Source organism: Vanellus vanellus (assembly GCF_965231255.1).
Source record: "Vanellus vanellus genome assembly, chromosome: 14".
NCBI classification, from domain to species: Eukaryota; Metazoa; Chordata; class Aves; order Charadriiformes; family Charadriidae; genus Vanellus; species Vanellus vanellus.
In genome coordinates, this window is record NC_138919.1 from 15849280 (window position 1) to 15873499 (window position 24220).

At 41.4% G+C, this 24220-nt stretch overlaps 1 protein-coding gene across 1 annotated transcript in view; it reads right to left on the minus strand.

Moving 5' to 3' along the window:
- FOXK1 (forkhead box K1) overlaps positions 1-24220 on the minus strand; it is a gene marked incomplete at its 5' end in the record, with an annotated part of 48758 nt that overhangs the window by 24064 nt on the left and 474 nt on the right. The window lies entirely within an intron of this gene.

Sequence of the window (24220 nt, forward strand, 5' to 3'; positions counted from 1 at the left end):
CAACGGGCCTGACTGCACGGAGCCCTAAGGCAGTGCTGCAGCACTGTTGAGGCCAGAAGATCCCCACTGCGGCTTCACAGCAGTAAGGAGCTCTACCCCACTGCCACTTAAGTCTTCCTTTTCAGAAGGACCCACAAGATCCACATCTCCTACACATTAATGCTTCCAGGTTATGGTGCAACTAACTCCTCAACTCTACTATACTTATTGATGTTAGTTAATGTTAGATATGATGTGTTAGTTGATACCTGCACCCAAAACACCGCGAGGCAGTCCTATCAGTCTAAGTATGGAAAATCTTAACAAAATGTGTTACTTTTCCAAGATCATGAGTCGACCTGAAATATGAAGTCTAAATGAACCCCGTAAACGAGTGCTGAAAAGCCCCGTCTAACGTTGCTTTTCCTTGAGAGGCTCCCCAAAGCTATCCGATTCAGCCACGTGACTTACCCGCGATCTCAGACTGGAACAAGGGAAGAGAATCAGAAAGGCTGGGCTGACTACACAAGCAAACAACTTGTTGGCTGCTGTGATTTCGTTTTTAGAGAGACAGAACAGAAACAGAACCCAGGACATACAACTAGTTTTACCAAATTATGCTAGCTAGCACGTACATGGCCATTTTCTAAGGAAACAGTCCCAGAAAAATCAGAGAGTGGATATACACTGGGCTGCTCACGGCTTTAGAAAGCTTCTGCAGCCTGGTCTATGCTGGCTTCCAGTATTGGCACTGCCTGCAAAGCCAAGGTGGGGGTAATTTATCCAAATGGATGCTTTTACTGCTGTAAAAACCTGGGACCCAAGAAATGGAAATGCAATGGAAAATAGATGGTAAATTCCTGCAGAACTCCTCCCCTCCCTCCGGGATGAGAAAGTGCCTGGGATTAACGTTATTGTTCCAGTCCTTATTACGCGACCACGGCAGTAATGCAAACAGTGACAAAGCACAGCCCAAGACACTGCTTCAAATCAGCATACACGCACTAATGCTGGGGACCTGTGTCAACGAGAAACCAGAAAAGCACGATTTCTGAATCAGCTTGTCACAGGAAGATCACTTTTCATTACACTGACCCTGAATGCAGTTTTAATGAGCTTTTCTAATTGTTCTCTTAATTAACCTCTTTCCGACCAAAAGAGGATAAACTCAAATCATATCAGGCAGTCCTATTTAGGAGTGAGGCCCATTAGGGCAGGATTTAAGCATGTGAGAATTAGACTTCTACAGAAGACAGACAGCCCAAGCTGAACTGAGCATGCATTCCTTAAGACTACCACATATATTTCAAGTTATTTAAACTGAGTTATACTGTTTGATCCATACTGCATGATTCCTATCAAAGATGCATAGAAATTACTACTACTGCTTAACATTTCCATCATGAGAAAAAGATCAATCTGAAAGCACAGATTAGACTCAACATAAAAAGCATAATGAAGTTAACTGGCATTTCCAAGGGCGCCCAAGAGGCAACTCTTCAGCACCTCTGAAATTTCCAGCTGATTACAGGGGGTAAATTAACGATCTGCAAAATTTCTTGATCTTGTTACAGGCAGGAAGCAACCTGCTTCAATTCAAGAACTGCTCAGTTTTACTCAATAACCTGGCTACAGCGAGGTACATCCTGCAATCCACGGCCATATAAACCATATATATTTTACTCATACACAATTATAGTATATTGCATACATCTCAATTCCTTGTGGGAAAGGATTCCGATTTCTCTAGGATGCCTTGCAGGGCAGTGAGAATAGAAAGCTTTTTTTAGTTTGTGTTAAAACTGAAAATACAAACACACACCCAAACCTCCATAAACTGCCAAGAAACAATTCTTGCCTTATGAGATTACAGGCAGGAGAAAGTCAAAGAAAACGGATTGCTGGCTCCCTGCTGCATGCTTCAGTTCACAGACTTCACAGCACTCGCTGAATGCATGCTATATATACATTGGAGACCGAGGGGAGGAGAAGGACTGCACATGCCACACATGGTTACAGTGCTATAAAAGACGTTGCTAGATTTTTCGTTTGTTCGTTTGTTTTAAATAAGACAGATTTTCCAAAAGTTTCCTGGATGAGTTCCTCACACTGACAGCACAGCACCCACGCTATTAGGCGTCCTTCCCTGTGGTGAACCAGTGACAGTGACCACAAGCATTTCATCTACGTAAGGCCTGAAAATAAAGTGCTCGGGAACACTAGACTTTACATGAACAGTCACCCCCAAAGCAGACTTCAGGAAAAATGGTTAGGTAAAAAACCCAAGAAAACGGCTCCATACCCTGCATGACTATAAAAAAACAGATATATTCTCCCACTCCTCAAAGCACCTTTTACTCACAGATGCAAAGAAAATGGCAGTGCATTTGCCAAAACATAGTACCAGCTTCAATAGAGGCTATTACAGTCACCGATTTCTTTGTTAGAGAACCCTGAGTGCTGTTCAACACCAAATGACTTCTGCTAAGATCTGCTGCACAGCAGCAAGAAAAGGCTATTTAAAGATGTTTAAAGGAGACAGGAAACTGTGCTGGATTTATGTTTTTACATTTACACTGTGGAAAAGCACAGGGACAAAATGGAGAAGACAAATCATGAAAAAGCCAAGGTGAAACATACATATAAAAACATATATATACAAAAATGTATATATAAATCCTGAGATGATATTTATATATATTATGTAATATATATATAAATGTAACATAAAATATCATATGCTATGCCCTATATATAGACATCATTCCAGTTTGTTATGCAAAAGGGAATAACCAGAAAAGTAAGTTGGAAGACTGTTACACATGAGTTGGCATCAACAAGTTGGTACTATCTTTGTCTACTTTATCTTGCCATAATTTATGAAATCCTGTTATTCCTGAATGTTGCAGGTATAAATGCACCAGTAGCATCTGTTTTACAACAGTGCCGAGATGCAGGTTGAGCGAGGAACATTTTATGAAATGCTTCGTTAAAAATAACACTTTTCACAATTTGAATCAGAACAGTAACACACCCCTGAGGTTTTATTTAAAAAACTTAGTTAAGCATGATTGTCTCCCTGTGCTGCAACTGCCACTTGTTTTTAAACTTAGATACTGTTACCACACCACTGACTCTCAGTATCTAAATCTTTCTCTCTGCCACATGATGCGAGGGGACAGTAGCCCAATTCTTAAGGATGAGGCAGTTATCTCGACAATCAGTAAATTCCTTGGATTCAGCAAACAGACAGCCAGAGCTTTAGTCACAGCACCACATGTGATAAAACAGAACTATGTCACTGCTAGCTAAAGTTTGACCAAGGATGCTTACAAAAACCTTCCTAAAAGAGAAAAAAAAAATCCCAAATAAGCCCCACACAACAGCTGGCACCCTGTCCCCTGCAACTTCTCTGAGAGCAATTTCTTTTTTGCATTAATTACATATAATTCACCCGACAGAATACGGTATTATTCCCATGCACAAAGTTCCAAAACCGTGTTGGGTTTCTCAGCTCAAGTGAGAATTTGCCCTCAGTCGTCTGTGTCAGGCTATTACCATTACCAGTTACTTCAAGGCACTTGACATGACTTTACCGGAGGGCAAGGTGGATACTTCTTACCCTTTCAGTCAGTGTGTAGGATAAATACCAAAATTTCAGGCCACGATCAGTGTGCAGGTACTGTACGTAGCAGCCGTTACAGAGAAGTGCCCCTATTACCTCCTGTGACTACTTTTCTTTGTCTTCTGTAATCAGCTAAGGAAAGAACCACATGCCCGCATCTATGAAAATCAAGTTCCCTTTAAGTCATAAATCCACTCCCTATTCCCATAATACTTTGAAGCAGTCTGACAGGAGGTGCTTTGGACAACATAAAAGACTCACTGGGAAAGTTTAGGCACCGGTGCACCCAATATCAAAATAAATTTGGTTAGAAAAAGATAAGAGTTTGCTTCACTTAGATATAGTTAAGCCCTGAAGCTCTGCCCATGGAGAGATAAGCAAACTGAGACAAGAACATCGACCTCAGATTCAGATTTCTTCAAAAACAAGGCTCTGATAATTGCTGCGACCACTGCAAAACAGCTGAACTGGGAACATATATTGACCAAGATTTGTTGCTTTGTGGTGCCGCACTCTGCCCCGGGGACAGCAACGCTCTTCGAAACTTCAGCTTTTCTACAGCAAGCTTCACTGCATTACCCAGCACAAAACAAAACACTTCAACTGCAAAATATTTAGAAGGCTTACCCCCATTTAGGTAACTAAAAGAACCAAATACATTTTCTCCATCTTCACAAAAATAAACTAGACCCTTACTCCCCGCTGGGAATAATCATCAGAAGTATTGTGCTCAACATTATTATTTTGCTGGAACTACAGCTCTCTGAAGCAGCAATGTAGGCAAAAGCATGAGTAGCAAAACCACCTTTCAAACACAAGTGAATTAAAATGAATATTAGTTTGAATGAATGTCATAAAACCGTACAACAAGCTCTGAAAGCTGTCTGAGCTGTCACGGGAGATTAGGTACTATTCACCCCTCCTTTATAATAAAATAATAATAATAAAATCATCCAACATTTCCTGTTCCACTCCCTACCCTAGAAATTTTTTTTCCCCTAAATAACACTTTGTAAGCAATACCAATAAGAAACCAGTTATATCATCCACTTGGCTAGTGCTACCTGCATTCCAAATGAAAAAGTTAATTGCACTGACAGTACAGAAAGATTTCTGGAGGAACAAAGACAAATACATTTTATTCTTTTAAGTCTAAATATATATTATAAACCAAGCATGTACCTATCACCATGGCAATTTAAGAGTCATTATAATTCTTTTCTTTACACATCTCTTTAGACTAGGGGACAGAGGCAGCATAACTGCCAGGTTTTTAAGAGTGCTTGGTTCATTTTGGAAGTTACCAGTTTTACAGTAACGAGTTTTCAGCATTTGCTATTTCCCTTTCAATTGATCTACCGATCTGGTCAGATTTAACACAGCAATCCTATTTAAGGCCTACCCATAATGTCCTTTATCAAACAGACAACAGAGAAGTATCTGTAACGTGATGGTCGGTAAAATAATTTGTTGCATTCAAGAAGAGACAAGCAAAGTGTCTGCAAGTAAATGGTGAAGCCCAAAATCCACAATTGTTCTTCCTGGAATGAATCAACTCAATCTGAAGACAAGCAAGACAAGCACATTGCTAAACAGCAGCAGGACAAGGAAATAAACTGCATCAATTCCCTGCAAAAACACCTCTGATATTATCCACTATTGTGTCATTAGAGGAAAAGCTATAAAAGTCACTATTCGTGTTTTTAACATAACTGGAGGAAAAGCAGACTTAGAAAGCACTGAGATTATCTGCAAACAAAGGAGTATAGTGATCTCCATCACCGCTGAAAAGAGAGCAACCCATTGAAATGTTTGGTCATAATTATTCTGTCAGTTTAGATCAGGAGGACTGTTTTCTAAGCTCAGAGTTACCCTCAGCTCACAAATCACTTGCCTTGCATGCTTTGTAAGACAATTTAATACATACCGTCATGTTTAACATTACAGATATACAAAGAAGTGCATGTATCAGCTGGGACTGAACTAAAATTGTCTGTGTGCATATGCGAGCGAGCACAGGTTTGAAATAATTAGTTGAATTCAAGAGAGAGTGGCCTTACTTCTACTTCATGAATTTTAATTTTCTTCTGTTGGGAACTTCTTCCAGAAGGAGTACCAGCAACTATTTCCACTGCCCTGGCATGCCAGATGCAGAAGTAGCTCAACGTGAGTGCACCGGGGTCCCTGGCATTAACTGCTTCTCAGGTATTGTTCCGGTACTAGAGCTAACATAAACCTGGCTTTAGTAAAGGCAAATGCACAGTGGAATTCCTCATACCTGATCCAGTGGAATTATTATCAACTAGCCTAGAATTCCAGATTACTGGAATGATTTTTTTGTCCTTCTCAAATGCATCCGAGTTAGCTAGAAAACCTCCTCTTTCCGCGGTCACCCTGAATTTGCTGGGATGAGTAACTGGACAATTGGGTAAAATTCTGCAGTTCATGTGGATGGCCCACCGGTTTCTTCTGCCTTAAAAATAATCTTTTCCCCAAAGAGATATCAATTATACCATTCAATCTCATGCAGATTTATTTTAACACAATCTAAATGTGTTTCTCTGCTGTAAGAGGCATTTCCTTTACCCCCACCACCATTCCTTCCCCTCAGCCATTTCCTCTCAACGTCACCCTCGTGCTGACAGTACCATCCAACCAACTGCACAGCAAGTCAAACCAGGTAGCTGAAATATTAATTAATTAATTGTTTTGTTGGAATAAGTTGTGAGGCAGATCAGTTCCCTGATCTTGCCTTCCATGGCAATACAAGCACCAACACAGAGGAGGTGGAGGGGACAAGTATGAAGGGGAGGAAGGAAAGGAGGAGGTCCCAGCCGAACTGTTGCAGATTTACGACAGATTATAAAAAAAAAACAGAGCATGTAACCACAGACTCAGATTTAAACACCACATGATCCAAACTTCTCCTTTCAGAAAATGAAGCGCAATTCATTCATTTTGAGAAAAGCTCTGGTCTTTACCAGGTAAATCACATCAGCCACCATGCTGATGCTCTGAGGCTGGAAATTTTCAAAAGTTCCTGAAACAGAAAAGTCACAGCTTTCTTTGATTCAGCTTAATTATTTCAAACCCAAAGTCACTCGGCTGTATGCAAGAGGACCAAACAAAGACCAAAAAGGTTTTCTGCATTTCAACAAGTGCTTCCTGTGGCCCCGTACCCATGGCAATTTTCCCATAGCAACCGGCAGGTCACATCTGCAGGAGCAGGAGTGGGTTCGTGGTCATCTAAGATGGGATGCGCAGGCTCTGCATACTGCAAAATAAGTGCTTTTTAGTACCTTTGTGCTTCCAGAGTTTATTCACTGATTGTCCTTGAGAAAAGCAAGCACAGTAAAATGGCTGAACAAGGACAATGCTTCAGCAAAAATTAAAATTGCCATTTCTCTTTGTCACAGACAAGCCCTTTTCCTTATGCTGCTTGCTACTGTTTAGCTGGAACCATACACACGGTCAAGGGTTTTTCTTCTTTAATGAGAAGGCACCACAGGTTACACTGGGATTTGCCTAACACTGCGTATTACCATGTTTAAAAATGAGGTTTCCAACACAGCCAGACAAGATTTCAGATGGGCAAAGAGCGTGTGCAGGCAAGTATATCTATTTAAAACAAATACTACCAGCAGCATCAGGCAAAACCACAACTTATGAATAGCTGTGTCTCTTAAAAGCACCAAGTAAATTAGCTGTAATGAATGTTTCTATTGAGCTCAGTTACACAGGGCTTCCCTTTATGCCATTTCATCAAGGTTCAAACACATTGAGAAACACTTCCACACACCGGCAGATTTTCAAATAGGTATTTTAGCAAACTCCTTTGAAGACAGCAATATTCACAGGAAAGTTTGGGCAAACTCTGGGATTCCTCTCCCTGCCAGCACCAAGCACACACAGACATACACAAAAGTTATTTTTGTTTCTTCAGTCCCTGCTGTCTCCGCAGACATCCCACCTCACCGTGCTGAGGAACAGCAAGGTCTCGGCCACTGCCCATCGCGGGAAAAGGCAGCCAGTGAAACCCAGCCAAGCAGGTGGTGGAGGGGGAAGAGTGTAAACACCCCTAGGCTGATCAGGAAGGCTAAAAAGGAAAAGAGATACCAGAAGCCCAACTTAACATCAAAATGTTGGTTTGGTTCATATATATCTTTAAAAGTGTTCAGGAGAAGATGAGCACTTTTTTTTTTTTTTTTGAGGGTCAAAAAACAACTAGATGTTGAAAGCAAAACCTTCAGGAGAGTTTGCACTACGATATCACGCTGTAAAACTTCAACAATCATTTTATTCTACACATCTTCCCTTTAATTTCTTATCTAGCAAGCCTTTTAATTGCTGTCACAGAGCAAACCAAAAAATCGAGCAACACCACCGACACAAACAGTGGCAGTTAATTTTTCATTCAAGTGAGAACATTCGAGGCTGTTTCACACTGGAGAATTAGTAGTGAAGAATCAAGAGCTGTATTTTTATTTTTACATCCTTTACATCTCTCTAATAGTGTTTTGATTTTACTCTTCAAAAATTATTTGAGACATTTAGCACACTTCCAGGTTCTCCCCTTTGAGGAGTAAAGCACAGTGCAGGAAAGGAAAAACCAACACATAAGATATCGTAGTTGCCATTTTTTCAGTAATGAAATACCAAAACAAGGTCAGGGAATAAGTTCCCGGAGTATCAAAATAACATCTCATAGAGAAGCAGGAAAGAACATCACCAAAACTGCTGAGAAGGGTGTTTCAATCAGCTAATGGAGAGCCAGCAGGAACGGCAGGAGGTTTCCTCTGGAGTCACCACCCTGCCTGGGAAGTTCACGTTATGGACGGGTCTTTTCCAGATTCTACTATCCCCAGCTTTGCAGGATGGGTCTTATAGGAATCCTGCTCAGCCCAATGCCAAAAAACCTACCACAAGCTGCTGCAGTTCCTACAGAAAGCTATCAGAGCGCAAAGAGCCAGGAATGTGCAGTTTCAAATATGACCTTTCTGAGACTTTTCCAGCAGAAACTACCGTAAGCCAGCTAGGAGTGTCTCTTCATTCACTTTAATGCCTGCAAAGAAAGCTGAAGGATATTATTGAAATACTATCATTATCACTACTTATTTACAAACTCAGTGGAACACCAGTCAATCCACACCTGACTAGGGATGAATTCCCTTATCTATTTAAAACATAGAAAACCCCAACTATAAACACTTATATTAAAACTAATCCAGAAAAATCCTGATAATTATTTCCAGATGGATTCCAAATATGCAAGATGACACAGAAACCAAGCCTTGGTATAATCAAAAGAATATCATTAACTAGCTTTTATGACAAATACCACCAAGGCTGATTTTTGGTACTTGGGTCAGGGACTCTGTTAAAGCCCACCACAAAGACCACCTTGTTAAATACGTATGCTAACACAAGATGGTCCACCAGGCAGAGAAACAAAGAGGTGGTGCTATAATTGTACCTCACTTAGTTTCACATTTCAAAACACTGGAGTCAGCTTCAAAATATGCCATTCACTCCAAAGCAGAAGTGCTGGACACAGGGCTCGCTATCAGAAGACAAATTCTTGTTCCCCTCCTGAGCGCTCCTATTCCTGAGCGCTCCTATTCCTTTATAAACAAGCAAGCTGCAGTTCAGCAGCACGTAGGGAAGATTACATGGAGTACAGCCAGTCTGAAGCATCGCAAGATTTAACTCAAGCCTGACAATGTGCTAAACATCTGAGCCTACAAGGTCTTACCTACACCCACAAAAATCAGATGTGATTTTACATCAATAGAAATTAATCTGCAGCATCAGTGACATCTATCTTTTAATCAATATTGGTTGGGGTTTTTCTTTGTCTGATTTTTTTTTTTTTAATTAAAGTCTCCCGAGGGTGAATTCTGGCCCCACTTCTACCACACCATTACAGAAGCTGCTCTGTTCCCTTGTGTAGTCCTTACTGTAAACAACTTCATGTCTCTGAGCAAACTGCTAAGATACAGCAAACTTTTTCGTGTGTCATATGGCAAGCCACATCTTAACCCACCACTACTCTGCCAGTCAATTAAAGCCTGTCTCATCTATCGTGCCTCTCAGTATAATGACAATGGAGAAGAACTTTGCAGTTGCATTGCCAGGGATGTCAACGGCTAGCTACCTGCGGAGAACATTTAGTAAGCTGTCCTTAAAGTCTAAAATTAACCACAAAGCTGCTGTTTACTTTGAAGCTTGGGAATCGGGAGGTGTTCTGAGTGTCAGAATGAGTAGCCTGATGTTAAAATCTTGTTATGAAAGTCTGCCACCGAAGAAGTGGGCTGGCACAAAGAGCAGGCGATGCTTTTATTTAAATGAGGTTGGCTGCCAGCACCAGAAAGTTTCGCTATCAGCACTGCAGACGCCTGATATCATCTGTAACACACAGCAAGCCTATTATGTTATTTTGTTGTGCGTGTGGTTGTATACATAAAAATAACGATAGTTAAGAGACTCTATATAACACACAACAGTCTGTGTTACTGCTGCTCTAATCAGGTATTCTAGCCTGTAGAGGTCTAGATCCTATCTTAACCATTTCTTCACCAGCCAATAAATGTTTAATCTTCAGAGAAAATGTAAATTATGCGCAACATTTGTGTGTGTGTGTATCCCACTTTTATCATCGTCTTATAACTCCAAAAATCCCTTTCCACGTTAGGCTGATCAATCTGTTAATTTTTTTTTTTTAAAGTAATTTGTCAGCATTGCATTTAATTATTTTTTTCCCTAAAACCTGAAAAATACCAATAGCTGTGATTTTTAAATAAACAAACAAACCTCAACATGCTACATACAGACCCCTTCAAAAGCTAAATAGCTATTTAACACCTCTGGTTTGAATGTAGTTAAGAGGGGCTGGGAAACAAACCGTTTTAGCTTCAGAAAATATGTTTTGTTGTTGTGTTGTTCTTTTGTTTGTTCGTTGTTTGTTTTTAATGAACTTACCTTCTTTCTAACTCTGATATTTCTGTATTTTCATTTGAATTTACTTTCCTAAATAGTGCTCACCTTCCAATCTTCCGTTTTGAACCTCCCTGCATCCATATAACGCCATTGTCTTTTAAGGGGTACATGTCTTTTTTGAAAGGATCCCTGCTTAAAACTCCTGTAGGTCATAACCCTATTAGTACATTTCAAAGCCTGGTCTCTCCCCTCGGAGGTGTGCAAACCTCTCCCACTGAGAGAAAAATAGTGGTCCCCTGCTCAAGAGCCACGGGATGTTTTTGGAACCCCAAGCTCAAGAGGAAGGAGTGCATCACCCCCATAAACTTCCTTGCTTGAGCTTTCACTGTACTGTACAAAGGAAAACAGACTGTGCAGACAGGTATCAGTCCCTTCCCAGCACGCTTTTGAACGGCAGCCTGTCTGACACACCATTGCACAGACACGTGTACAACTTCAATAACATCACTATCAGCTGGAAGTAGACAGAGATGACCAGCCAGCCACTCCCTCCTCCCAGCCTCCTTTATGTCAATAAATCTTAACCTGGCTGTTTGAGCAATGTTTAATCATAAACAGTTTTGAACCTGCTCCAGAACATAAACAAAGGTGAGTAGGAGAAAAACTGAGAGTCCAGTACCAAGAATCACTTGCCACTTGCTGCTGAACCAGGTAACAGAGAGCACAGAAACAAGGAACTGCTAAGGAACAGAAAACAAGCACCTGGTGTTCATTTAAAACAACCACCATGCAACAACATTAAAGTATCCAGAGTTGTGACCACAGAAGGATTTCAAGGACTAAATCCATTAACATTCTTGGTTCTCTTAAAAACAAACAAAAAAAAAAAGGAGAAAAATTAAATTGCTTAGAACACCCACTTAGATGCATGGAAATAAACTACCCTCATTGATCTCATCCCACTGCCATTTACAATGCAGTCATCTTGATTCCCTTCTGTGTTGCTAATCAAGCTAAAATTAACTCCTTTCCTCCTGCTTACCACACGTGCTAGCGCCATAGAAATCAACACGGGGCAGGATCAATTGTCTCTCTACACTAGTGCAGCCCACCTTGCTTACATGGTAAATGTATATTTAGGACCTACAGGACTTCTTGTGGGATTTTAACCACATTCATCACGGGGCTGGATAGCTGTTTAGACTGGGCGACAGAATAAGTAGCTCTTACAAACCTAGCTGAAATACTTCTGAATGCCTTCTAGTCATTATTGGCCTCTATGGACCTCCGTAAAATGGGCTGCATGACAGTGGGGATTTAGTCCTGTTAAGCCAGTGTCCATCTTAGAAGAATCGACATCACCCTTGTCACTCCTGCTTTGACAGAGAGCAAAGATGTGCCTTAAGCCAGCATTTCCACAAAGCCCTGGAGGACTCTTCATCAGCATGGCACTTAGTGAAGTTTGGGGCATATTCGGAGGACACAGAAATTCATTTCATACGGTTGCCACTCTGACAACACTGGCAAAAAAATACATACCATAGCCTAGCGTTTGGTTTTAAAGCAGCTCCATTTTAGATCTCAATGGGATGTTTCAAAGGAAAAAAAGCCAAATCAAAACAAAATCCCAACCTTACCAGATAATACCCATTAAACAAAGCTAAAGTACAGATCAAATTGGCAGAACTATGAAGTGGAACAGAAGCTTAAAAGAAAAAAGCACTCCGTGGAGATAAATATTCTTCAAGTGTATGCCTGACAGCAGCCAAGGTTTTATGCTATTAAAAAAATACCATACACACCACAGTGACAAACAAGGTTATTCCATCCACCCCCATGCTAACTTGCTGTCCCACTAAGTTAATTCAAGCGCACAATGAAAGGCAACTTGTATGAAACAAAGTAGGACGATACTTATTTCTGCATTCTGCCTTCACCACTCTTGTCCTACACCTATTCTTCATGAGGTGGTGGCAAACTCTCCACTGTACCAGTGAAATGGCAGACACTGCATACAGCCTCAGATCAGGCCTAAGTTTTGCTCAGCCCTTGCCAAGGTCTCAGAGGTACGATGCATCTCGCCTTCTTGTAGGATTTCTTGCACCCCACCTTCCCCAGTCGCAGGGGAGTACTGCCAAACCACAGCTCTCAGCCCCCATGAGGATGTGCAGCCCCCAACTGCTCCAGGACCCCTGGACCACTTCTGGCAGCACCAGGCAGTCAGCAGTTAGTCTGACATTGAGCTTGTTTTCTGGAGATGTCACAGAAATGGTGAATACTAGCTCTGTAACACACACACATTTGCCCACAGGGTTTCTGCGCCAAAAACGGCTGCCTGGCCCCTATTCATGACGTGCTCAGTTTTCTCCCCCTCCAAGACAAACCTTAAGATAAAAGCCTAAGCCTGGCTTCCATTCTACCACAGCAGAGACCACCAGAAGTGACTCAGCAGAGCATGGCCACCACCACCAGCATCTCTCACTCCTTCCCTGCTTCTGCGAAATTCAAGAACCCTTCTGAGAGGCTTTCAGAGCCTCTGCTGCTCACACTGATCTTGGTTAAAATGAAAAAGGTCAATATTAACTATTTTCCTCCTTTGCTCATCTTGGCAGAAACTCTCAACTAAGTATGTTCCTCCCTCAATCATAAACCACAATTAACACCTTTCTCAGTGCCAAGAAAAGCCCCACCTGCACCCACGCTCTGGGGAACTTCCCTGTAACAGCTTCTACAAAGAGTTCTGTTTTCAATAAGAAATTAAGCAGTGCACCGAGAATTAAATACGTAGTGACACCATGGAACTAACTGCAGTGCCACGGTTGGCCTCTACAAGTAGCACTGGTTATTCATTTCCATACCTAACTCAACACCAAGCATTTTAAAACTTTGCTCAACTGCTGGGGAATTTCCAGCTTGCCGCAGATCCTGCCCCTTTCACCATAGAAATCTGGCAGCGGCTGCCACAGGCACCACGCAACTACGATTCTACCCCTATTTTCATCCTACCTCCCATCTTCTTGGGAAGACTCTTCTTTTATTACTACAAGTATCCAGATCCTTGGGATATTTTTATACCCTGGAGAAGGAGGAGAAACTAACTGAAAAGATCAGTTCATAAAATCTCCTAATAACCATCACAGAGAGGCACTTGTTTCAGCATCTTTGTTGGATACACTACAGCAGTTTAATTCTTATGTAAATCTCATTTGCAATGCCATCAACTTTCTTCTAATGGGCCATTCATCATTGTAGGGTTTGCTTTCAAGGAGCCAGCCTATCTCCTTGAAAGGTCTCGCAAGCCATCTAGAAGACTTACCCCTCCAAATCTAAGGAGCTACCTATAAACACATTAGCAAAGGCTGCGCAAGACAAAATAACCTCTGTAAAGCTCAGGAAGAGATCCTAATTCCCACATACACATGCCAGAAAAAGCTCGTGTGTGGGATGTTACTAACCTTTAAATTCAATCAGACTCTTTAAGAGGGCTCTAACACGCAGAGCATGACTATGATGTATTTTCCTTTGAGGCTGGTTCAGTTCATTTAGAAAGTGATTTGAAAGCCCTAATGTACTATTTATGTACATTATAAAAAACGATCCATATGGAGTCAGACTTTGCAAAATGTTCACTCAAGTCCGTTCCACTCCCTCTGAAGACATTTCCCAATCCATTCGATACCCAGCAGAGAAAGCCAGGATTACTGTTTTACAAGTGGCTCTGAGGGTAATTTAAATGCTTTAAAAGCTGACATCTTCTAGACTGGGAGCCAAATAAATGTTTGGGGCAGCAGAGAGCATCTCTCACACAAATGTCTACAAAGTGACATCCACCTGCAGCCGCCAAAATACTGACACTGCAAATAAAGGTCAGAAGAGAATCTCAGGCACAGCCTTCCTTCCTACTAAAGAACAGGAAAAGAAAGTAATTTTACTGTGAATCAGGAGACGAGGATGTACTGGACCGGCTTGTGAAAGGCCACCTAGCAGGACATGGCTAAGATTGCAAACAGTGTAAAACAATCCCAAGATTGCTAAGGTATTTTAAATCCTGCCAGCATATATGACTGTGCTGAGGGGTTTCTTCCTTGAAAGGAGTTTAACCAACTAAAGTGACAATGACTCTTGCAAAACGACAGCACGTATGTAAGTTGGTGCCACAGCAGTTTCATTATTTTTAAATCAGGAAATTTTAGAGAGTTAACTTGTTGTATTACTGGCATATTCTAATGTTCCCTTTCCTTTGCTTCAGTATAGTATACAGAATAAGGAAAACATTTTACTTCAACAGATGTATCTTACCTGAAAGCTTCATACAAACATCATCGTTTACAGTACCAGCTTCGTGGGGAACAGGATTCTAGCCCTTCTCTGCTAGTTTTTTGTTTTGTTTTGTTTTGTTTTAAATAAGAATTCTCATATTTGCAACACTATCTGGTGGAGCACAAAGCAGGATGAAATTGAGAAGAAACTGTGAACCACTTGGAGAAGAGGATGCACCACTTGTCATCAAGAGACCTCAGATTCAGAATCACTGTCCATCAAAACAATTTTGTTTCCCAAGTTCATTCTGTGGCTCTGTTTGCAGTGAAGCACTGATCTGGGACAGTCAATTGTAAACAGATCATGTGCAAGTCTAAACTACTTGATTGCGCTTATTTCTAACAGCCGGTTTGCATATGCCTTGTTTACACAAAATACAAAAAATGCTAGCAACACTTCTATTGAACCACTACACATCAGGAATTTTCTCCTAAGAATTCCTGTGCATGAAGAAAACTTCAGTGCTTGCTTTAATATTCCATAAAAAGCCCACATTAGCAGCAAAGCATGTGCCAGCCTTTAACTTCCTTTGCAGGTCTTTGCAGTGCTAAAACAGTTTCACTATGACTTGTCTCATTAGCCAGTGTCTGAGGGAGACATGGTAGAAGAAGAGCAAGAGTAATTATACAGCTGAATGGACAAGACAGAAGGAGGCAGAGCCACCCAATTGCTGGGTTTGTTGACAGCCAACACCCCTTTACGCGTGGTGGGCAGGCAGCCAGCCCAAGGTACACCACGTTACACAAGCCGTGAAACAATTAAAAAAAAGAAAAAGATCAATAAATAAAGAGCAGTTGGCACATCTCCCACACCAAGAGCCTACCCTTATTAGTTTGGGCTACGCCTCAAACTGAATATGAAAAGCAAAATAATTTTTGGTCTACCCATCAGGTGGAAGCAAAAATTTTCCTTCTGTGTCTAGCCCTTTTCTCCTCCCACACAATCAGGATTTTGAGTCCATAGTTCTTATGCCCTCGAGAGAGGAAAGGCCTCAAGTTGCTCAAGAGCAATTCCTTTAGCAAGTGCACAAACTGGCTCTGCAGGGAGTCCAGTCCTGCTTAGTCAAAATGTTGGTGGCTTCCGTATGTGGCCTTAAGGGAGACAGAAGATTAACACAGTTTGTGTGGGAAGACTTCCCAAGGCTCTCTTTAAAGTGGCACGAAGCAGAAAAAAGGGGTACAGCTATAATGTTATATTTCAGAGAGAAGGAGAGGGACACCCTTTTCCACAGTGCTTAGACCACCTCTGCAAGCTTGTCTCCTCATTCCATTCTAAAAGAAGGGGTGGATTGCACTTGTACATGAAAATAATCTCTTATGCTAGAAGATTCTTGAAACAGGATAATAAGTGGTAACAATGTGCTTTAAGTTTTCTTCCACTTACCCTCCTATCCTAACCACACAGTATATATTAACAGAACCAGACAAAGACTGTCCATCTTTGCTCCCTCAGCTAAGGCAGAGCTCCCAATTAATTTATACATTATTTCTCTCAAACTGTCAAGATGTCCTCAAACAACATGAAAATTACATATCTGGTACATTTAAAGGAGGGACAAAAACCAAAGTAAATTGTGCGTACATAACAAACGACAACCCAAGAAATTAAACTCTCTTTGAAATCACAAAAAATAGATTGGGTAGGGAGGGAAAGGACTATCAATCAAATCTTACTTAGAGTTACTGAATATTCAAACAACAGGCTTCTAATAGAGTGCTCTCAAGACTGCTTGAAATTTTTATGATAAAAAATGCACGAGGACATGAAAAAAGGAGCAGTAAGATAACGAAGAGCAAAATACACAAGACAGAAGTGGATACAGAGTATTAATTAGGCCATTAAGATCCTTAAATGTTTTACCATCCAATAAAATATGTATTTCATAAAAATTAAGTGCCATGCAGAAGGAATGCACACATGAATTTTATTGAGCTGTTCTGAAGAAACTGAAGATGTGAATTACTAGCAAAAACTATTTGTGGACAAGAGTGAATAGACTTTAGTAAAATTGTATCTCTACTATGAAAACAAAGAATATACTATTGGATAGAAATTTTCACTCACATATACCTAAGAGAGATTCATCTGCTTTATAAGCATCTCATCAGTCTGCTTTTATGAGTCTGCAGTCAACTGAAATAAGGAGACTTATAAATACTTGAAAAAGCTATTCAGTGATTAATACTGAATTATTGACTGAAGGGAATGCATTAAGACCACACAATAATTTGTGCTCACAATTAGTCGATTAACCAAGTCTAGAAGTAGATTAAGATGTCTTTTCATAGCCCACATTCAGGAGACAAAAAAGCGCTTCAACTTTTTCATCTTACGGATTTGTTCAAAACATCACGGCAAAACCTCTGGCTCCCCGTGTTTCTTGGTGTCGATCTTAGTCTGGTACAGCAGGGCCCACCAGCCACTTCAGCTACATAAACCAACGTTTAAAAGCTACCGAAGTTTACCAGCCAGAAAGCACAGCACAAGCTCAGCAGTCTTCTTATGCCACTCATTGCCTGTCCTAGACATACGCAATTTTAAGACAACAAAGACCTTAACCACCCAGTACACTGTGGACTAAGCTCTACAGCATACTTCGCTTTCACACTCTTTTTTGGTTGTTTTAAAGTAGTAATCCTGCAGTTGATATTCTAGCTATGAGTCTGCAACCTTAGGAACCCTTCAGAAAACTGCTAGATGCATGGGGACTGAACCAAAGAAACTAAAACAACGCCAGTGTTAGGTATGGCTACGTGCAAGAGTAGCTTCTGTGCTCTGCACTGCTATTAAGAAAAAGGAGAGGAAAGAATCTGTGCTAAAAGCAAATGAGATAATTCTTCTCCCTTTTCATTAACATTGCCAGCTCAAAAGCACATGATTTTTCTTTTTTAAACCACATTTCCACTTGGATTGGGGAGGGAAAGCTGGCTCATCCACATCTAACCAGCAGTAAGGTGAAGCATTTCTGGTTACAGTGCCCCTCGGCTGACTGCAGAACACCGAGACGCAGCCTGCTCAGACACTTATTAGACCTACAAGGAGCTCAAAGTAGATTAGCACATGTCAGAAGAACTGATACAGAGCTGAATGCTTGTAGAGATCCACCCTGAACGAGAAAGCCAGCTGGAGGTTAGCTGTCAAATCTCAGTGGTTTAACAAGCACCTAAGGAGCCTATATGCCTTTTGTTACCCCACAGTACTGGGTGCCCCCAGAGCACACAGTTGAACACACTCCCCAAGCTCCACGCTCTGCAACTGCTGCAAAAACTTCTGTCAATAGCAGGCACTACCAATTACTACACATGGGCCAGTAATAAGACTTTATTTGCATGGCATAAGTAGCAAATTCAAGTAGTTTCCTGTTCTTTACCAACATCCTGTTGCCACATCTACTCCTCCAGGAAACTGCAACACTGAGCAAGAGAATTTGGCATCCCACAGAACAGCTCTGACGCTAAATGGCTATCGGAGCACAGTTACTAAAAACTTGCTTACAAAGAAAACAATCACATTAATCTGGTTGTCATTTATACTTTCAGCTATTCGGTGCAAGACTGCGTGTCCCATTTTCGGGAGGAAAAAAAAAAAGCAAAAAGCATTATTTTGATTTGTTACCAGAAGTCAAAACAGACGCTCTGCAGTGAGGATGCTCACACAGCTGGCACCAAAATAACTAAGATATGAATTACTACAGATTTCATCATTTTTATTCCTGTTTTTATAGAAGCAGAAACTCTCACACTCATCCATCCCCTAGATTTATATAAAAACACAACAGTACCAACTGGAAGAATTCCACAGTCAACTAAGCATACGTGTCATGTTTGTGAGTTTAACACAAAGAAGTTACACCAGCACAACTTGAATCTACATTTAAGCCTTTAGAGCTTAAAACTCTGCACAAGAACGTACAAGACAAGTGTGGCATGTTCTGGTTAGATTAATCTTTTCATACTCAACACATCAGCTAAACTGAACCAAGCTGGGTTTAAAAGAATACATAAGAGAACATACACTGAGTTTTGCATAGCGTTACTTTATATTCACAACCTGATTTACAGCACAGCTATTTTTGAACCAACAAATCGAGCAGTACTTTCACATAATGAGAGAAACTTTCTTAAATGTTTAATATAACCCATGACAAATTGAGCTGCTTAGCCAAAAATTATTACTTGACAAAAATTCCATAATTAAAAATCAAGTAATCCTTTATCACCTTTATCTCGCTGTGCAACAAAAAAAACCTGTTCTCAAAGACAGTCTTTGAAATCAAATAAGAGCATGAAAAATATAAGATGAAGCACTAAGACAGCAAATCTTTAAAGAGTTTCTAGTGAGAGTAAAACCACCATCCACAAATTGCGGCAAAGCAAACGATGCATTTCAAAGAAAGAACAAAAAAATGGTTGCAAATGCAGATTACGCAATATTTAAGAAGTAAAACTACACGAGGAGTTTATCAGAGAAAACATACATATGCAGCATTTCAGAAACAACTAGTTCTGTAGTCGTGGTTATGTGGTCAAAGCATTTCCTTAGTATGTGTACGTACGGCTTGCAGTTCCCTCCGAGATGTAAGGATACCCGCGCTCATACACACCATGATGGCATCATTCTAACCACAAGAATGGAGGCCGAGTGGTTAGCGAGGTCATCAAAACACTGCGATACGTTGCGTATATCTCTGTTTTCCTTGATTATGTCTATTTTTTTACTTTAATTAGTGCCTGGAGTTACTGGCTAAAAGACTGCAGAATCTCCCTTAGAAAGGGAAATGAAGAGACTGTTGGATCCAGCTCTTAATTTTCTGCTTGGTCACTAAACCCCAATTGCGGAGACACCCCCACTACCCAAATGCTGAAGTGAACTTGTGTACTCACAATACAGAAAGATTAATGCACGCATAAAATTTTGTGGGATCAGCACCTTGATATGTGCTCAGAGTATTGGACTATTTATTTTGTCAAGTTTATTAAGCACCTAGGAAAATCCCATTATAAATAAAGCAGCACGCTCTTAATAAAACTTCACATGCATGGTAAATTTTCAATTTATAATGGGACTTATATACATACTTTTTTTTTATTTTAACTCCATGTTTTAATTTAATTTCATACGTCCATAGATTTACTTCCCTTTTATTTTATGCTCAAACTAAAGAACTCCTCCGTTTATTTCTTCTGTTTCCTAAATGCTAGAAGAACTACAGGTTTAAAGACTTATTTTTACACATAGAAATCTTGTACTGAAAGTATCCATTCACACTGAAAAAAACCAAGCTTCAGGCTCCATTAATAGTGCTACTGCAAAAATACAAGACGGTCACAGAAGCAATAAGCAAATATCGCATGAAATATTCACAGACAAGCACCATTTTCCAATCTATTGAGCTGCCCGTTCAGAAAGCTCAAGTGCTATTATCAGGCTACGCTCAATCAACATTTGCAGTTTTTAGTCAATAGAACTTTTGTACTTAGCAGCATTTGAAAACCTGACCCGTAGCTGCTTAAAATTCGGATTAGCAAGCTTAACTTTCAACTGTTTCAGTTCCTTCAGTTCTGGGGGGAAAAAGTTATTTTAAAATGCTTATTTTAGATGCTGGAAGTCTCTAACTTGTTATTGTCACTTCTTTTAAAAATTGAGTCCATTCTGAAGATAACAAAGAAAAGTTAATAATTCAGCGTTAAGCTGATCCTGTAAACACCCAATTACACTGCAAATTTGAAAAAATTACTGTCTTCAGCATGAAAAAGTACTACAGCTAATGGTTCCTGCTGTATCTTATGGTTTTGCTTGTATCAATAGTTTTAAAAATCTAGTATATATCCTGCTGATAGTTTCTCTTTTTTCTAGAAAAATACCCAGGTATTTATCCACAGATTTCCAGCTTCCACTAGCACAGCTAAAAAAGTTTCTACCAATCCTTAATTTGATTTAAAGCATTTATTTTTGATGTAAGTACTCCCGTAATTTCATCCTGATTTATATTTATAATGCCTGCTGTAGTGTGGCACTCGTGTTAATTAAATAGATTAAGGGGTCTTCACCCATACTGTGGGCCCTCCACTCTTCCACCCACTTTGTTTCTAACTGACATTAACCTCCAGGAAATGCCCTCCTCGTTGGTCGTTATTGTTTAATTCTACTTCATAGTTATGTCATCACATCTGTGAAATATAATCTTCCATAACAACACAGCTGTGAAATATGATACTCCCGCCCAGCAGTGAAATTCTGGTTACAGCAGATTACACGTACGCATGATGTCGATGGAGAAAGTGATAGGAAACTTTTCGAACAGTTTGATTTTGAACAGTTTGATTGTGTTAGGACGTACACACATAGTCTTCAAGAAAGGTCTCAGAAACTCTTCCTCTTTCCTCCCTTCCCCACCTCTCCTGACAAAATCTTCTGTAAATTTTAGGAATAACTACTTCTAAACTTAGAAGAGGTCTTACAGCAGAGAAGTTTTATACAGAAAAAGTGAAGCGAGAGGAAACCTCAGAAATAGAATCTATGAGCCCAGAATCTATTTTTTTTTTAAACAAACAGTATGGATTATATGTGAAATACGCCTTTTTTTTTCCCCTGGAACGCTCTGGTTCCATTCATGATCTCATGATATCCAAGCATCTCCTTTGCTTGTGATACAACAGCAGCAGTGATTGCATTCGTCCAAAAGAAACAGGACTTTGCATATTTCAGCTATCCTTTATAGGTGAAAAAAAACCAACCCCCAAACCAAGAAAGGGGATAACTATTCAAACAACTGGTTCTTAGAAGACTACCAGCAAAAGCTCCCCACATCACAGACTTCCTCCTATCTAAATCACTGAATGGAGGAATGGTCATTAATGCCTGAAATTCAACATAAGCTATACATTCTGCTGGCAGATGGAGTAGGTGTGGCTGTATCAAACACGACAGTAGTGTTACCATAAAATAATATTCAGAAAAAATTATAGTTTGTACTGTAAAGTCTGTGTACTAAGACTGATCTTCACTTTGTCCTATTTTTGATGACATTAGTTAGCTAGCAGTAAGCATACAGGCTTCTCTACAGAAAAGAAATGGCACCAACCAGCGTTTACTGAGGTGGGGGGGGAGCTTTGTTTAGGTGTGGGGGTGGGGGTGTGTGCATGTGTAGGGGGGTGACTGGGAGGAAATTGTCTGATTTTTCAAGAGTGGAGATAGCAGTGGACAGGAGAACAGTTTAAAGCCTCAATCAAGACTGTGTGTAACAAACTTCAACAGGATTTTTTTTTTTCCTGGTCTGGGTTACAAACCCTTGACGGGTGAGTAGAAGGCAAGGAGTTGTTTACCTGTTAGAAGGAAGGGGGCAAATTCCTTTAGATTGATGCAAAACATTTTCCTACTCTGGAAGTCAGAGAGGGAGGAGCATCGAGTTTATTTATGTAGCTCAAACAGCGGCCAAGCAAAGAGGATGCCTTATTGTGCAGAGTTCATAACTGTACATTAAACTTCTCCCTTTAAAGCGATGAAGAAGGAAAATTGCCATTCCCACAAATAAGCAACCCAGGTGCTGCTGGAGAGTTTTAGAGCACAATGCTTATGATTAACCAACTGAAGAAACAGAATGACAGGGAGGAGAGAGCTCGCGCAGATAAACCCAGAGCCAGAGGGAGTGACAACAGAAATGCCCTGGGCTTCGGGTGGTCTTGTTTTACAAAGCAAGATTAATTAAACAGACACTAAAGGACATCTCTTTTAGAAAATGAAACACGTTACAAACCAAAACGCCTCGGAGAGCAAGCAGCTAGGGAGTTATAACTAAATTACTAAGTACAAAATGAAGCAGCCTGCAGAGGAAATGAGTAATTAAAAAACCCTCCCCTGAGCAACAGGCTGGTGAGAGAGGGATAACTGCAGGACCCTGGTGCTGGAGGTAACCGGTACCAAAGCCAAAAACTACAGATGAAAACAGATGTTTTATACAAACAACAAAAAACCTAGCGAAACATCATAAAAACCCAATCTCCTGCCTTTACAGCATGTTTTCACTCAGAGATGGCATTAGACACAATCTGTCTAGTACGACCTGAAGAGATGCATGCAGAAATTACATCACCCACCACTACCACGCTGCCGCCCCCGCGGTGAAGCGCTGCAGTCGTTGGACAGTGCTCAGCAACCATAAACAATGTTTTCAGAGGAAGAAATAGATTTAACGTCAACCTCATTTTTCTTTCTGCAAGAGAGTTCATCTAAAACACAGCACAGAAAACCCTTCTGCAACCCTCTCCCCTTCCTCAACGAAGCAAAGATACTGTGGGCGCCTGCTCCCCGGGGGTCCTGGTGAGCAACATCACCCCTGGCTTGGTCTGACTCCCTCTTTTTTCTGTCGCCCCAGAGAGACACCAAGAACACCATCCAACTTGCCAACCCTAAAATAAGCACTCTGCCAAAGTGGTTTTCCAACTTTTTGCACTAGATCTTTTCCAGGGAAGACAAGCCCTGGGTGTAGAAAGTTTCAGCCCACTGACAAGAGTACTTCTTCTCTTGTTTATCTTTTGGAAACCCCTCAAGGGTCACCAGTTGAACATGAGCCTGTTGGCAGGCAGGCATAGAGGATGATGACCATGGGGGACAGCCCGCTGGAGGAACACCCTGGGGCGAGGTGCTCGCACTTTTGACCCAGACCTTAGTGGGAGCAACCCCAGCCCTGGCAACCATCATCCCCTTTCTCCGTCGTGGACGGCAGCACAGTCGGGAAGGTGAGGACATCCTTTGTTGACACTCTGGTGGATCTGCTGCTTGGTCACCAGGTGGACATCTCTCACTGCCACCCTGGGACCTCCATTGGGTCTGTCATCACACAGACGGTCCCTCACCCACCGGGACCAACTTCCAAGTGAGGAGCCCCTCACCGTGCCCTCAGGCTCTCTGTGGTTTGGGGAGGGCCTCAAGGCCACCTTCTTCAGAGGCAGTCCCTCACCATCCCCTCAGGCCCTCTGTGGTCTAGGGAGGGCCTCAAGGCCACCTCAAGGCAGCCCCTCACTGTCCCCTCAGGCCCTCTGTGGTCTGGGGTGATCCCTTACTGTCCCCTTCGTCAGAGGTGGCCCCTCGCCACCACCTCAGGCCCTCTGTGAGCTGAGGGAGTGTCCCTCACCCTCCCTTTCCTCAGTGGCAGCCCCTCACCATCACCTCAGGCCCTTCTCCCGTCTCCTCGGTGGGGCCGAGGGACCCCTCACCGTCCCCCTCCTCCTCGGCAGCCCCTCTCCACCCAGCCCCACGTCCCCTCCCCGGGGCTGAGGGGTCCCTCTCCGCCCTCCTCAGGCCCTTCCCCGGTCCCTCCCCGCCAGGCCGCGGGCTCTCCCTCTTCTCTTCCCCCCGCAG